The sequence below is a fragment of the Tympanuchus pallidicinctus genome, unplaced genomic scaffold (assembly GCF_026119805.1).
Source record: "Tympanuchus pallidicinctus isolate F22 unplaced genomic scaffold, pur_lepc_1.0 scaffold16, whole genome shotgun sequence".
Lineage (NCBI taxonomy): Eukaryota > Metazoa > Chordata > Aves > Galliformes > Phasianidae > Tympanuchus > Tympanuchus pallidicinctus.
In genome coordinates, this window is record NW_026294679.1 from 8054653 (window position 1) to 8069226 (window position 14574).

A 14574-nucleotide genomic window follows, 5' to 3' on the forward strand; every position below is an offset into this window, starting at 1 on the left:
ATAAGGGGCCAAAGGTCCTGCTAAGTAACTCTTTAAGACAGCTATATAAGATGCATATCAAAGAATGCACACACTCTACACAAAATGCAGCTCTTTACAGTGATCACCAGTCACTAGAGGGCATTTATGTCCATGAAGCTGTCAGACTCAATTTTCCCACTGAAGGTATGATTAGTTAATGAGGCTTGACAGTTCCTAGAGATCTACAAAGCTGAACATAATCATGTAGAAGCAAATGTGTAAGCACAATTAGCAGAGTTCCTCTTAGACTTTTCCTCTGAAATGTTGGCTGAGTTACAAGAACTACCTGGCTAGTTGTCTTGGTGGTGCAGCCTGAAGGCAAGAAAAACCAAAAACCTTCAGGATTCCACGGCATAATTAGGAAAAATATTTAACTCCCCTAGAATGAATGGACTGGGAGCAGAGATTCAATTTGCCTAGAAAAATGACCCGAAGGGGCACCCAGTCCTGCTTCAAAAAACCTAATGTGAGTATTGAGAACACTCTTCTGCACTGCAACAAGTATGAAGTGGTTGGACAGAGCACCTCACCAGCTAGGAAGGTCACGAGGAACTTACATGAGTGTTCTATGGCTTGATGACTTAGATAAAAATGCTTCTTGTAAGAATAATTAACAATATACTGGAGGGCAAAGCAGCAGGTGAAAGGATAAGAGCAGCTCAATGACCGACCTCGAACAATTTGTGGCAGGCACAACAGAAGAATGCCAAAGTTTAAAAAGCTGCATTTCCACTCCATCTGATTTATCAAAAATGTTATTCTTCAAATGTCAATGCTTGGGTGATTAAGTGAAGAAAAGGAATCAGACTAGACTACAGACACTCTCTGGTACATGAAGAAACTCGGTATGTTTAGAATAATTGATAGAGAGCTAGATAATAATATTGTTTGCCATCAGAAAAGCTCTCTCAACACTGTCTTCCCACTATTAAAATAAACCACGGTCTGGTTCTAAGCTTTTTGCTGATTTCAGTGACAGATTACATAAAGGAGCAGATAATAGGTGTTACATACAGGTTCATATTCTGCACCAACACAGATGGTGATATGAGTATTGTAAGTCTAAGTAACAGAACTACAGAGATTAATTCAGAAAGAGCCTTTCAGTAGTAAGCTGAGCACATCCAGCCTTTGAAAGAAGAAAAGTCTTAACTTAGCCTCATAGAAAGTGGTGGAGTGACTGAGCAGGCTTTTATGAAAGATTTCAGCACTTTTGCCATTCACACTGGAAATACAATTGCTTACGTTAACAAAAACATTAAACAAAATGTCCTGAATACACTAACAGTCTTGAACTGATGTTTTAGATTAGCTCGTTTTTCACAGGCTTGCTCATCCATTATTTGTTCAAATGTGAATAAGTATTCTGAGTAGGAAGAAAAAAATCAACCACTGGATCACGGAGCAAATCTGTGCAAAAATCCTGTGGCCTTCAGCCACCTCTTACTTAATGAAGAACGTAACTGCATATTGCTAATAACAAAGAATTAGTGTCACTTTTGTCCTGCCGGTCTAGGAACACAAGCAATAGAGTGTCTGTCAGAAAGGAAGTTACCTTACATTAAGCCAAACGGCTTTGCCTCTCCTTACAGGTCTTACACACTATGGCAGTGACAGCTACAGCACAGAAGGTTTCATCCCTTGAAAGGGCAGCTACCAAACATAGGATAGACTGAACAGCAACATCTGCACTCTAGCTGGTTTACTAAAAACTGTAGCTCTTGCCACAGATTGTGCGTCATGAACAACACCATCTTCCCCCAGATGGGTTGTTTTGTCCCCTTTTATTCCAGCTTCTGCACAGGTACGCCATGGCCAACGCAAAGGAAGGAAAGTCTGAAGTTTTGGATTCCCTCCCTGGCTCTGAAGGCATCTATAAATGTGAAACATCCAGTCTAGAGACGAGAAGGTTTTACAGCCATCCAAGATCAGCTGCAATAACACAAAGACTTTTCAGCATTCAGTATTCAAGAAAGTACACGCAAGTGTAAACCATAGCTAAAAACCAAGAGGATGCAACTTCAATCCAGTAGAAAAGAATAATTATATAGACTTAATCCCTGACAGAAGTTCTTGGGTAAAAAGATAATCTGAAGTTTTGTAAAGGAGGAAATAAAGAAAGAAAAGTCACCCTGCACATCACTGAGGTGGAAGAAAGTCCTGGTTATCTGCATTGGCAGGGAAACGGCAATTAATGGAAATCACTCACATTCTCTGCCTACTGCCAGCAACAGTTGACAAGCTAAAATTGGCATATAGTGATATGCCAAAAAATGCTGCATGCATTGGCAGCTCCTCCTTATCCTCCTGGTATCCCCAGCAGCTGAATTTTTTAGAGATCTTGGATTTCTCTGCCAGTCTCCTGCTGTTGCTTTGGTACTACAACGTGGTGGGCTCCTAGCATAGGTTCCCAGGCATTTAAAAAATGAATAAATAGCATCAGTTGTAGCTGTACTGGGAGTGCAAGTTCAGAGCAGCTATTCATGTTTATCCCATGGCAACAGCTGGTCTTGTTGAAGCAGTCATCTTAAGAGTAGAAAGGCAACTTGGAGCTCACTCCACCACTGAATCTTACAGCTGCAACTTCTACATGATTAGCCATCTAATGAGGGCAGTAGCTCTGAGTTAAGCCTATAGGGAACACTATCCATGTGAAAGCATGAGCCACAACATTCAGGACTGTGATCATAGGCAGTGGGAAGCTAAGGAAAGGAGTGGGAGCCCTGCGTAAAGCTGATAAGGTGCAATGAGCATTTTGGAAGAGTACTTCACCTTGCATGACTACTTAAACAGGAGCTTCCTGTCAGGCTTGTCTACCTTCCATCTGCACACACAGCATCTTCCATAGCTCTCACTCTACTTGTCTCTGTCAGTGTGCTTCCCTTGTTGCAGCTGCTTGAGTCTCCTCTTCCAAAGAGGATTTGCTGATATGTAGTACAGAACTTCATTAATTGGCTCAAATAATCAGAGCCACAAATACAGCTGACTCAAAGGAAGCTGTGTTTGTGTAACAGAGCCAAAATTGCCCCTTAACAGCCATAAAAGGCCCTGGAACCCTTAGATAAAAGGTTCTGTAGAAGTTGACAGAGTGATAATTAAAGCTGACTGCTCTGATTTCAGCCAAAGACATCCTGACCTCAACATTCAGAGAAGTAAAAGCTTGCAGTCAGAGCAGACCAAGATAGGTGCCTGAGCCAACCGTGCAGCTACAGCAATGTCTGACAGCAACAGAACACATGGTGGAACCCAGAAGTTTCTCCCTTCCCAACACTGCACAGCACAAGCCGTGTGGGGCTGGGAAAGCAGCCACCATGTGCATGCTGAAGACATGGGAGGTCAGCAACAAATCACTGGGTAGGATACGCTGCCAGTCCTCCCCTTTGGCTTTGTTTTCCAGAGCATGCAGAAAAGAAATCGGTGAACCTACAAATGTGCTGATGTGACCTCTCCCATTGTTTCTCTGGGCTCAGACACTAGCGCTGCTACGAAGCAGCTCCATGCTGGCATGGCACTGTCGTCTTGACATGCAAATGAGCAAACACCAATGGAATATCTTTCAGTGCTTATTAATGCCTGATTTTTATTTTTTCTTTTTTGTATGCTGTATTTACTTTTTGATGCTTTCATAGTCTCCCAGAATAACTTAGATGTATTCCTGCTACATTTTTTTTCCCCATCTGACTTGCAGCCTTAGTGTTTGTTTGTTTATATATACATATCTAGATGTGTGTAAACTTAGCTTACATTAGGAACAGGAATATTTTAAGCAATTCAATCACCAGAAAAAAGTCATATGATGATTCTTTGAAATTCCTTAGTGTAAAACAACTGCAGCTGCCCCTGTCTTGCTATAAAACAGCCAGAAAATCTGAGACCTAACAGCCAGCAATGAGTATGCAGCTCCCATGAAGTGAGAGCCAGCGTGCCATTCAGCAGGAAAAAAATACATCACTTCCCTCTGCTTTTGTCTCATTTGGAATGAGACGAAAAGAACTCAAGGAAAATCTCAGATGAAACTTATGCTGCAAAAACTGTTCTAGAAATACACTATTATTATTATATTATGCTTAGTTTTTGTCTGGCTTTAGCTCCCTAGAGTCTAAAACAACCCCCCAGCCCTTCCAGCAGGCTTCTGAAAGAGAAACACTGAAACCTTCAGCTTATAATGAAGAGCAGGGTTTTACCCGATCCTCCTAACGTTGAAATCTTGATTCTGTCTGATGAGACACTGTGGTTCAGGGAGCAGCTTACCTTGGAGATGCACAGTGGACATCCCACATTAGCATCTCTTGTGTACTGGCTATTGGACAATCAGAAACACATTCATCTAGCATGGTTGAGCTGAGCATTCTCCTTTTTGCCTACACATCAGCTGATACTGGAATCACTGGAACACAATATAAATGCTCTTCTACTGAAGAGCTCCCTCACTTTCAAGCACCACAAACATGCAATTAAGATGCAGCGAATGCTGTGAGGTGCTGTCTTGAAGAAGAGACATTTCTACCCTCCCCGATGCTTGCTGAGCTCCATTTCTGCTTTATCCCATCTATTCCCATCAAAAAGGCAACTTTTTATGCATTTGTTTTGATTATCAGAAGTGAAAGCTAGTGGGCATTGCAATGAGCTCTCAGCCAGGTTTTTCACATGATTACTTTGTGCAGAGCTAAGAAAAGCATTTTTAGAATTCGGCAAGCAAAAGGATCTCATGACTAAGACATTTATTTTAAGGCTTCTCTGTGTTTGTTATTTATTTTTTTTTAATGCAATTAGCAATAGATATTAAAGCACTCAGAATAGCTGAAATCCTATCACTGCCTAATAACACCATTTGTTTTAACATCCTTGGATATATATAGGATCTTGAGGTTCATATCCAGGGAAAGTTTATTTAGTTTAAACCACAAATGTGGTCCAGTGTTCCATACAGTCCTAACTTTGTTTAGGGAAAGAAAAAAAAGGAGACAAAGTGTTTTCACCTTCCAGCATCTTCAATAAAGCCATGGTTTATTGCTAATACCTGACTCAGTGAGCGTCTCCAGGCCCAACTGCCATCGATTATGGTTTTCAAGAAATTGCAGCCCGTGGTGCCTCCCAAGGATGAGAGCAGACCAAAGCAAGGTGAGTGAGGTAAGGAGGAATGGGACGTTTCAGCTCAGAGAATGCTCTACTGGCTACACCTTGGCCTCAAAGAACATAAACAGAACAGTGCCCTCAGCAATGAAAAAGTTAGCAAACAAAATACTGCCTGACTTTTTGCAACAGTGACTGATAAATATCAGAACGGCTCTAGATTTCTTTCAATGTTAGAACTGAATTTGGATCTGAAAACAAAGGATAAATGTGCTTCTTCTGACATTTAATGCTGTCTGATGACATACTATTTCATTGCTTTTTCTTTATGATGTAATTTTTGTAAGTGATACCAGTTGTCATTAAACGTCATAAAAGTCAGACTTGCCTCAAGTCATCAATATTTACTGCTCTCCTACAGCAGAGCCTGTTTTGAGTTTGGTGCGCATGGCTTTAATTGTTTAATGGAAGAGAGAGTTAAACTCAGCCTTCTCTAGTATAAAATATCGGTCTGAGATGGACCTGTTGACATGATGCAATTGAGATATTCCATCAGCTGGTGCAGTAAATGCTCTTTAAGAATAAACTTTTTAAAAAAAAAAAAAAAAAAAAAGAGGGGGGGAAGAGGTAGGAATTAGGCTGGATGAGGGGATTAGTAACAGGATGCCAAGCCTTTTGCCTTTGGGCCACTCATTCAAATTCTCCCTAAGTCAGAAGCACCCATGGCTGCAGGGTCACTCGGCCCTAGGGTCAGACCAGCAGATGTCCCCATCACCAAGCATGGCATTGATTCACACCACAGGTAGTAAGTGAGGCCTGTAGAACCAGAGGGAGACGACCTGCCCTGAAGGGGTGAGTGCCGAAATCTGAGACCAGCTTGAGCAACTGCCATGCACATGGTGGTTTTTGCATCTCAAATCTTCTATCCGATGGAGCCATAGGGAAACAAGTCAAAAAAAAACCAAACAAAAAAAAAAACAGAAAACAAAAAACAACAACAACAAAAAAAACAAAAGCAAAAAGAAAAACCTTCACTCTTTTTTGCTATTACTTGTTCTTCCATGGTTATCCATATCTACCACAGAAAATCATGGCCTATCCACCAGAGGCACTGACTGGGCAAGACAAGGGACCAGTTACTGATTGTAGGGATACTGCATCCCATATGGACCACCAGCCTTACACAGACCTGTTCTTTCCATCTATTGTCTCCTTTCAGTCAGTTTTTCAATCTTGGTGGCACCTCTCCATTTGTTGAGGTTTCACTGCATGGCTGTTTCAAGGCTGACTGGAAGAAATATTTGGGCTCTGTACAGTCACTGAAACATACACAGGAAGCCTCTTTGAAACGGATGGGGACTGGAGCAGCACAGGTTTGACAGGGCGAGGAAAGTAACAGAGAGCAAACATGGCATTTTTGGAAAGAGCTCTCTGAGCTCTTGAGTCTCTGGAGAGGCGCGTATAGCTCACTGAAACAGCTGAAAAGCAGTAATAAAATTCACCTGCCCTGTCGGGAGAGCACTGTTCACAAACCCCTGCTAATTGCCCAGACAGAAGCACAGATGTGCACAGGCAGAAGCGCTTCTGCTCACTTGCCACATTCACTTGGGCAGGGTGGATTTATTTTATTTATTTACTCATTGCCCACACAGCTGGCAGAGGGAGCCGGTAGCGGCTTCAGATCTCATTTGTCTTTGTGAATATTTTATGCTGCCACCCAGGATACCAGCACTGGTTCACCAAACCACAGCGAAGCACAGGTGCTGCACTTTTCAGATATGCCTCGGATTGCATATCCTGAAATCTGCTAAAAATAAATAAATAACATTGAAATTCCAAGATGTTGCTTGCAGTTTTAGTCAGCTCTCTGGGTCTCCTCATACACGGCATGAAGCAGACTGGATTTTGCTCACAGGCTTGAAACATAGGGAAGTTTGGTCAGGATCTATTAAAACCTGCTTTTAATCACATGCTCTGCTTTCTTTGGCAGCACTCTGAGGCTGCATTTTTTTATTTTGCATATATCCACCATGGGCCCTCTATGCAAATTCATTCATGAGATCTCATATGGAAGCTGAGCACAGCTCCTCCAAGTGTGACTCAGTTAGGAGCAAGGTTTCAATAACCAGCCCCCTCTGCACCTTCCAAAGTGAGACACGTCTCCATCTGGCTCCCACCTCCTGTGCACTGAGTTGTTTCAGATGAAACTGAGATGCTGTCTCCACTGCCTTGTAGACTGACAAAGCATTTTCCTGTCTGCAGCCAGAAATTTCAAATACTTGCACCTTGTTCATGAAATAGATGCACTTATAACATAGCTTGATGTGCTAGATTTGATGTGCTTCACCAGCTGGTCACAATAAGACCAAGACATATCATTTAGGCAGTTGTAGGATATGATCCTCCTCATCACCTCTCTTTCCCCTTTAACTGGAGACAGCCCTGCATATTTGCACAGGAACCAGCCTGACAAATATAGGAACAAATGCTTTCTTCTGCTATTTTAGTAAAACACCCAACAGTTGATTGTACATAGCAGTTTGGAGGGACTAACTTCAGTAAAAGCAAAAGTGCTATCCCAAGATCAACACCTTAATACACAGCCTAGCATGATACCAGCAAGGACACACCACCATATCCCAACCCCACGCACCACTAGGCCTAAACTTCTTACCCTGAGGAGCTGAGTATCCTAAAGGCTGATTCCAACAGATCAGCTACCTGTCAGGCTCTCTACATGCCTTTGCTGGAGCTGTGCCTTGCCCCAGATGAGCAGCACCTGTTTGAGGGTACAACCCAACCAAGAGCTCATCTTCCATCCCCACTCCAGCAGATACAGCCTGGGTACACCTGCTGCTGTTTGAAGGGATCTTGTAGTTCTAACCTCCTGTAGTGAGGACAGATTGTGCTTCTAACATTTCAGATCTTCATATTTTAACAGAAATAAAAGAGTGAGTAAAGAATATGCCCTTTGCTAGATCATCTGATCCAGAAGATAGTGTAATGATATGATTTTTTTTTTTTCTAATACTAGAAAACTTAAATGGAGTTCCCAAGAGCAATCTCAATTGTTCCCAATTATTTTGAATTTTGGTTAATTTTTGTTTCAGTTTCCTATTGCATTGCCACAGAAAAACTCTATTAGCCTAGAAGGAGGAAAGAAAGCTTTCTGGTGTGTAGAATTTTCCAGTTTTAGAACTAAAACTTGCCTAAGTTGTTTGTCTGCATATCTCTCACCTTGGAGAATGCATTTTACATGTTGCTCAAAGACATTTCCTGTGAAGGAGAAACGTAATATTTAATTTGAAAGGCACCATGTGAGTAATGTGGGATGGCTTTAAGTGTAAATGTGAATAAGAACAGGAATTAGAGGTGAACTAAAAACTGGGTTCTCTTTGATATTGGTGTGTCCTATTGCCATTGGTCAGTCAGATTCCAGTCTGGTATTTCTAATGATGGAAGGTCATCAGACAGATTTCTGGTAGCTACAGAAACATCATACAAGTAGAGGTGAAACAAGTTGAAGTGATAACTGGTCATCCAGCATCCAAATGTTTCTGAAAATCTGGGAGGACTAACTATATGCAGAGAATAGCATGATGATTTTTGGGTGAGCACTGTATGAAGGAAGGGCTCCTTGATTTGGTCTATGAATATTAATGATGTAGGAAAATGCAGAGCACAGAGAGGAGCAAACTGCATTGACTGCTTTTATTTGTCAATAGAAATCAATGTTTTCCTTTGCATTAAGAAATTGCCTCAGTGGAGAAGAGATCAGAATGTGGCAGTGCGAGGAATTGTTATATGTGTACCCTGCAGCCCTGTAGGTGTGCTCAGTCATTTGGAGAGAGAGTGCATGGCAAAAATTTTCTTCACAGAAAGAGAAGAAAAACTTACATCCACACAAACCTATTTAGATGCAAAGAACCTTGTTTACAAATAGGACTTCTTCTTTTTAGGTAACGTTAACTACCACCTTCGTACGAGGAAAGCTATAGCATCCATGGGGAGCTGATGCTACATTTTAGAATGCTAACTGACCTTAAAAAAAAAAAAAAAAAATATATATATATATATATATCAAATGACAGTTCAAGCCTTGTTTAACAGAGTCTGCATATGACCAAAGACAGTGGTATTTAATCAGGTTAAATGCTTCTGAAGCATTCTTGTGATTAGAGCCCAGTACAATGTGGCCAGCCAGCATGGAGCAGGCAGGGTTGTGCAGTAGGTCAGGTGGGATGAGGAGCAAGCAGCCTCTTCTCCTGCTCTGTGCTTGCAATCTGGGGCTCAGCTGGTGCTCACTTAGTTCCCCATCTAGAAGTGCATTTGAAACTGGGTCCTATGGGCTAATTCCCAGCTGAGCACTGGAAAGATTAGTTTGTACTGACATGCTTGCTCCAAAAGGTAAACAGTGTGTGCACTGCTTTAGTAAAACAGACCTGCCCGTGTTCATGTAGCCCTCCCAGCTTCTTCAGATCATTTCCTTGGATGAGACTGGCTGAGTGCCAGACCTCTCCTGCCCATTAAGCCTGAGGCTAAACCACAGGAGGAGCACCTTGTATCTATGATAGAGCCAGTTCTGCTGAAACACCCCTAGTCTGGACTTCATCCAGAGCATCACCGAGTTGGGCCAAAAATACCATTAGGCTGCTTCCTTCCACATCCCTCATACGCACACAATGAAACAGAGTGAAATGCTGTGTTAAGAAATGATTTTTAAGAGGAATTTTACTCAGAGCAGGGCTTGTCAGTTTGAGACATCCATTTCCTGTTTTGAGAATTTGGTCCTGCAGAGCTCCTTGCTCATGCTCATCACCATGTTTGGCAGTCACATTTGAATTATCTGATGAAGTAGCCACACTTGGTCCCTCTGATTTGGGCTCTGCTAGGGAAAGGAAGAACATGGAAAGCATTCCCCATGCAGCCACATGTACAAGTTACAGCTGTCCAAAGGAGTGAGAGTGGAAAACTATCCAGATTGATCTTGGACACACCTTTAGAAAGTTCAGTTTGAGTAAAACTGTTGTTTTAACAAATATATTTAAAAAGATATTATCATGGATTTCTGATCATATGTCTTCCTATTCTTCCCTCAAGGTCTTGTGCCTGGGTTGTGGCAATCCCCACTATGTGGGAGGCACTGGAACAGGTTGCCCAGAAAAGTAGTGGATGCCTTGTTCATGGAGATAGTCAAGGTCAGGCTGGACCCTTGTCCAGCTCCTGATGGAGCTGTAGGTTCCCTGATCAGTGAAGGGGAATCGGACCACATGGTCTTTAAGAGTTCCTTCCAACTAGAGCGATTCTATGACTCTAAGTACTTAAATCCTGCTGTTCCAACAGCAAATACATTTATATAATTTTTTTAGCCTGGTATCAGTGACTGCCATCATAACCCAAAGCAGCTGCACCTTCAGCAATGTAACCACACATTCATCTGTATTTATAGGTGCTTGCTTTGACTGAACAAGCAGCAAAGAGTCCATATGTGCTCGTCAATACTGAGCACAAGCACTGTTCCAACTGAAATGAAAATGAGAAGAAAAAAGAAGACAAGCAAGGACAGTGTCTCAGCAGGCTGAGGATGGGGAGGTCAAACCAAGAAAAGTCACATAATTAATGCTGTGCTGTTTCTGGACATTTAAAGCCAGCCAGTGTGTGTGGAAGTCAGTGGTGTGTCCTGTCAGAAGAGATGCAGGACAGAGTTTACAGTGTGAATCCCAGGAGCGCACAGCTTACCATTAATCATCATTAATCTCCTCTGTTCCTTCAGACGAAATGTGGGGCACTCTGACTAAAAACACTCTGTGGCAGTATCCACCTAGGATCAACAATAAGCCATGTAGAGCAGAGTTCCTGTAAACTCCTTGGCCAAATGATTACTGAGGTTTCCTGCCTGTAGTCCAAAGAGGGGCAAAAGGGATTGTCCATGAAGAGAAACACTGACCTTCATGCAGATGCTACATTCTTCTGCTTTCTGTTTCAGAAAGCTGGCTAAGAGGCTGTTTGGGAATGGAAGTGCTGGGTTTTGTTGTTTGTGATTTTTTTTTTTTAGGAAACATCTATGTAATTTCACAATTAGCCTACAGCAAAAATTAGCCCTTCGTGTAGACTTATACAAAAACTGGGCTATTTTTGCAGGGACTGTAGTAAACATTTCTAAAACAGACATAGCCTGAGGTGAAGCTGTTCTTGTGTCTTTGTGTTTAGAAAGCAAGGGATAGAAAATTATGAAATGAATGATTCCTGAGTGGTTTAAAAACTGTAAATTCCTGTTTAAAAAAACTCTCTGATCATATGGGCATATGGTGCATCCCACTATATCATGTTTCTACCTAGCAAAATAAAATGCAATTTAACTGGCAGACATTTTCAAATCCACTGTAATATATCTTATAGGGAGTGAGTCAGAGCCCTTATTCTTGGGAACTGTCTTCACTCACCAGAGAAGTCCACTCTTTCACCTTTTAGCAGCTTTAAACTGGGGGGGAAATAAAAAAATTCTATTGGATAAGTTTTTATCTTTGTTAAGTTGACACATTCTCTTCACCCATTCAAGAAATATCGTCCTCTCTTATCACCCTCTCACGGTCTTCAAGTACCTACATGGGAAAGAGATTTCTGATGGAAGAGAGGTCTTTAATCTAGCAGAAAAAGGCATAATGAGATCCAATGATTGAAAGCTGAAGTTAGACAAATTCAAACTATCTTATCTAGGAACTTGGTAGATTCCCCATCACTTTTGAAGTCTTTAAGAAGATATCCAGTCTTGATGTAAAAGATATGCTCTAGATCAAACAGAAGTTATGGGTTTGATGCGAAAATTATTGGGTGAGGTTCTGCAGTCTGTGTTATGCAGGAGGTCAGGCAAGGGAATCATAATAGTCCCTTCTGGCTTTAAAATCTGTGAAGCCCAAACACGACTTCAATGAGGAAAAAGCAAGCCACCCTCACGACCTCTTCTGCCCACAGAACTTTAATTTTGGAAACAGAGGCTGGTTAAAGCAGTTCATCAGCCTTACCTGGACTCTGCATTGCACAGTACTTGTAACACCTCGGGTTCTTTCAAAGAAAGGAATTTGAAAACAGTCTAGTTTCTTTATAATAAAGGTAGTTGGAAAATGCTGACCGGCTTCTCAACCAGCATGCCGCTATTTCTTTACAGTGCACAACAATTTTATTTTTTCATTTGAAAGTTTCACAGCATGTCTTTCCTTTTTTTTCTTCCCCCCCACCCCCCCAATAGTTTTCTGCACCTATTTATTTGATGTTTGTTGTAATATTTTCTTGCAAATGAAGAATCTGGGGCACTTGAAAGGAACAGACTCTGATTTATTTAGCAACATTTGTGTAGATGCTAAGTGCAGAATAATTAATGTCCTGTAATCATATTCTTTCTACAGCTTTTCTACCATGTAAATAAGTTAGGAAAAAACTTTCAATCTGAGTGCTGACAATACCAGCTTTCCTTGCTTTGTACTGAGTCTTTAATTGGCCATTTCTGGGAGTCATAAGAATACACAAAAATTTTGATATTTCTTTTGTTAAAAAACGATTGCTCACAATAGTTACCAATAAAATTCTATAAACATAATACTTCTCCCCAGACTTAAGTGAATAGCTCAGTAAATGAACACTTCCACTTGTTTTTTCATCAGATTGTATTAAAGCAGGTTCTCTGCTCAGCCTGGTGAGCATACCTGGCTGGCCATTTCACTGCCAAAGGGTGAAAGCAAGACAGCCTGGCTTTGCCTCTGGATGGAAGAGGAGCATTCACATTGCTACAGCTAAGTAAGTCGTTAAGAAATCTGCCCCTCATCTTCTCTCTGGCTGGGTGAGATCTGCCATCACTCATGTACATCTTGTGGAGGCAAGAGTTCCAGAATTTTCAGAGGGATTTTACTGTCTTAATCCTCAAACTTTAATACTTTCATGTGAAGAGGAACAGTAAACATGAGCAGCAAGGTGGGCAGAGGCTCAGGGCTTAAATATGCTTAAGCATCCACACAGCCTGCTCACACTGGCAGCAGCAGTGTCTGCACACTGGTTGTGGTGCAGAAGGTGTGTGAAAAATGGCAATAACAGCTGAATGCCTCTTTAAAATCTCCAGTCTTTAAAGAGGCATGGAAACCTTGCAGGCTCTCCAGCTCTTTTCTGTTGTCATCTCACTCCAAACTGTCACAAGATGTCAGTGTTTTCAGATATAGCTGAGCAAACAGCCTCTTTGTGCTGTATGGCTGACTTTCAATGGCCTAAAATTCATCCATAAAATTGAGCCATAAGGTTCACAGCAGAGTGGCAATACTGAAAAGATATTCTGGGCATAGATACCACAACTGAGCTGCAGTCTCCTGCAGCAGGACCAAGGCACAGCTGCTGTTTGTTTCCCTTTGACCTGGAGTAGTTCTATGGCCACCAGCACTCGAGCTGGTGTGGCTGATGCTTATTTGGAATGTGGTATCCCAAGGAAGTCCTCAGAGCATAATGTAGCAGGGCAAAACAAGAGAAGAGGATGTGGCAAAGAAGCACTAAACTTCTCTTTTCCATGCATGTCTTGAAATGTGCTACAGGATTGTCCTTTTGGCAGGACCACTGAGACTCTGAGATGAGCCACATTCCTGTCACAGCCCCCATGCTGGCACTGAGACTGCTCTAGGACCCAACTTGCTCCTATCAGGCACAATGCAATAAGCAGAAACAGGACACAAGTAGGAATAGAGGTGGCAAGTAATGGGAAAAGCCATTTCTTAAATTTAAGAAGGAACATACCTCTACAAAGTTGTCTCTACCATCTATATGAAACAAATACATGGGTTATGAAGTCAATATAGTCCTCTACTTTGGAAGCTTTCACAGAATCACAGAATCACAGAATCACCTGGGTTGGAAGGGACCTCAAGGATCATGTAGTTCCAACCCCCCTGCCTAGCAGGGCCACCAAACATACACATTCAGTTCAGGTTGCCCAGGACCCCGTCCAACCTGGCCTTGAACACGTCCAAGGACGGGGCATCCACAACCTCCCTGGGCAGCCCGTAAGCTGCTTTGAATTGCCCTTTAATGGAGTTACTTATTGCCATTAACAAAACAACAAGAATAGGATCCTACTAGCTACAGAAAGACTCTACAGGTTTTTCCCTCTCTTCCCACAGTGCCTTCCTGCCAGTGATAAGTGACCACTCGTGGTGCCGTATAAGAAAGTTTCCCCATGTTTTTTACAGCAGGTTTGTCCTATTCGATGCATAAAGTGTTTGTGGATTGCACCTGGGAAGGAAAATTAGCATAATTTCTGAGGGAGATGCATTAGTGGTCCCATCACAGAGTACTCCTACAGAAAACAAACAGGAATGTTTGTAACCCAAATAAACCCATCTGAATGGAGGCTTTCATATTCATTCCGTGCTATTTATTTCAGAGTGATGCTTTAAGTTGTAGGTGTGAGAGGACAGCTGATCTGTGCTGTAATTGCTGCCACCAGGC

At 41.9% G+C, this 14574-nt stretch overlaps 1 protein-coding gene across 1 annotated transcript in view; it reads right to left on the reverse strand.

The window, feature by feature from the left end:
* Nucleotides 1-3497, reverse strand: part of CASP7 (caspase 7) — a 131788-nt gene extending 128291 nt beyond the window's left edge. The window contains exon 1 of the mRNA XM_052677687.1: nt 3494-3497. The gene's annotated coding sequence lies outside the window, so the exon portion shown is untranslated. The remainder of the gene's footprint in view (nt 1-3493) is intronic.
* Between the last annotated feature and the right edge of the window lie 11077 nt (nt 3498-14574).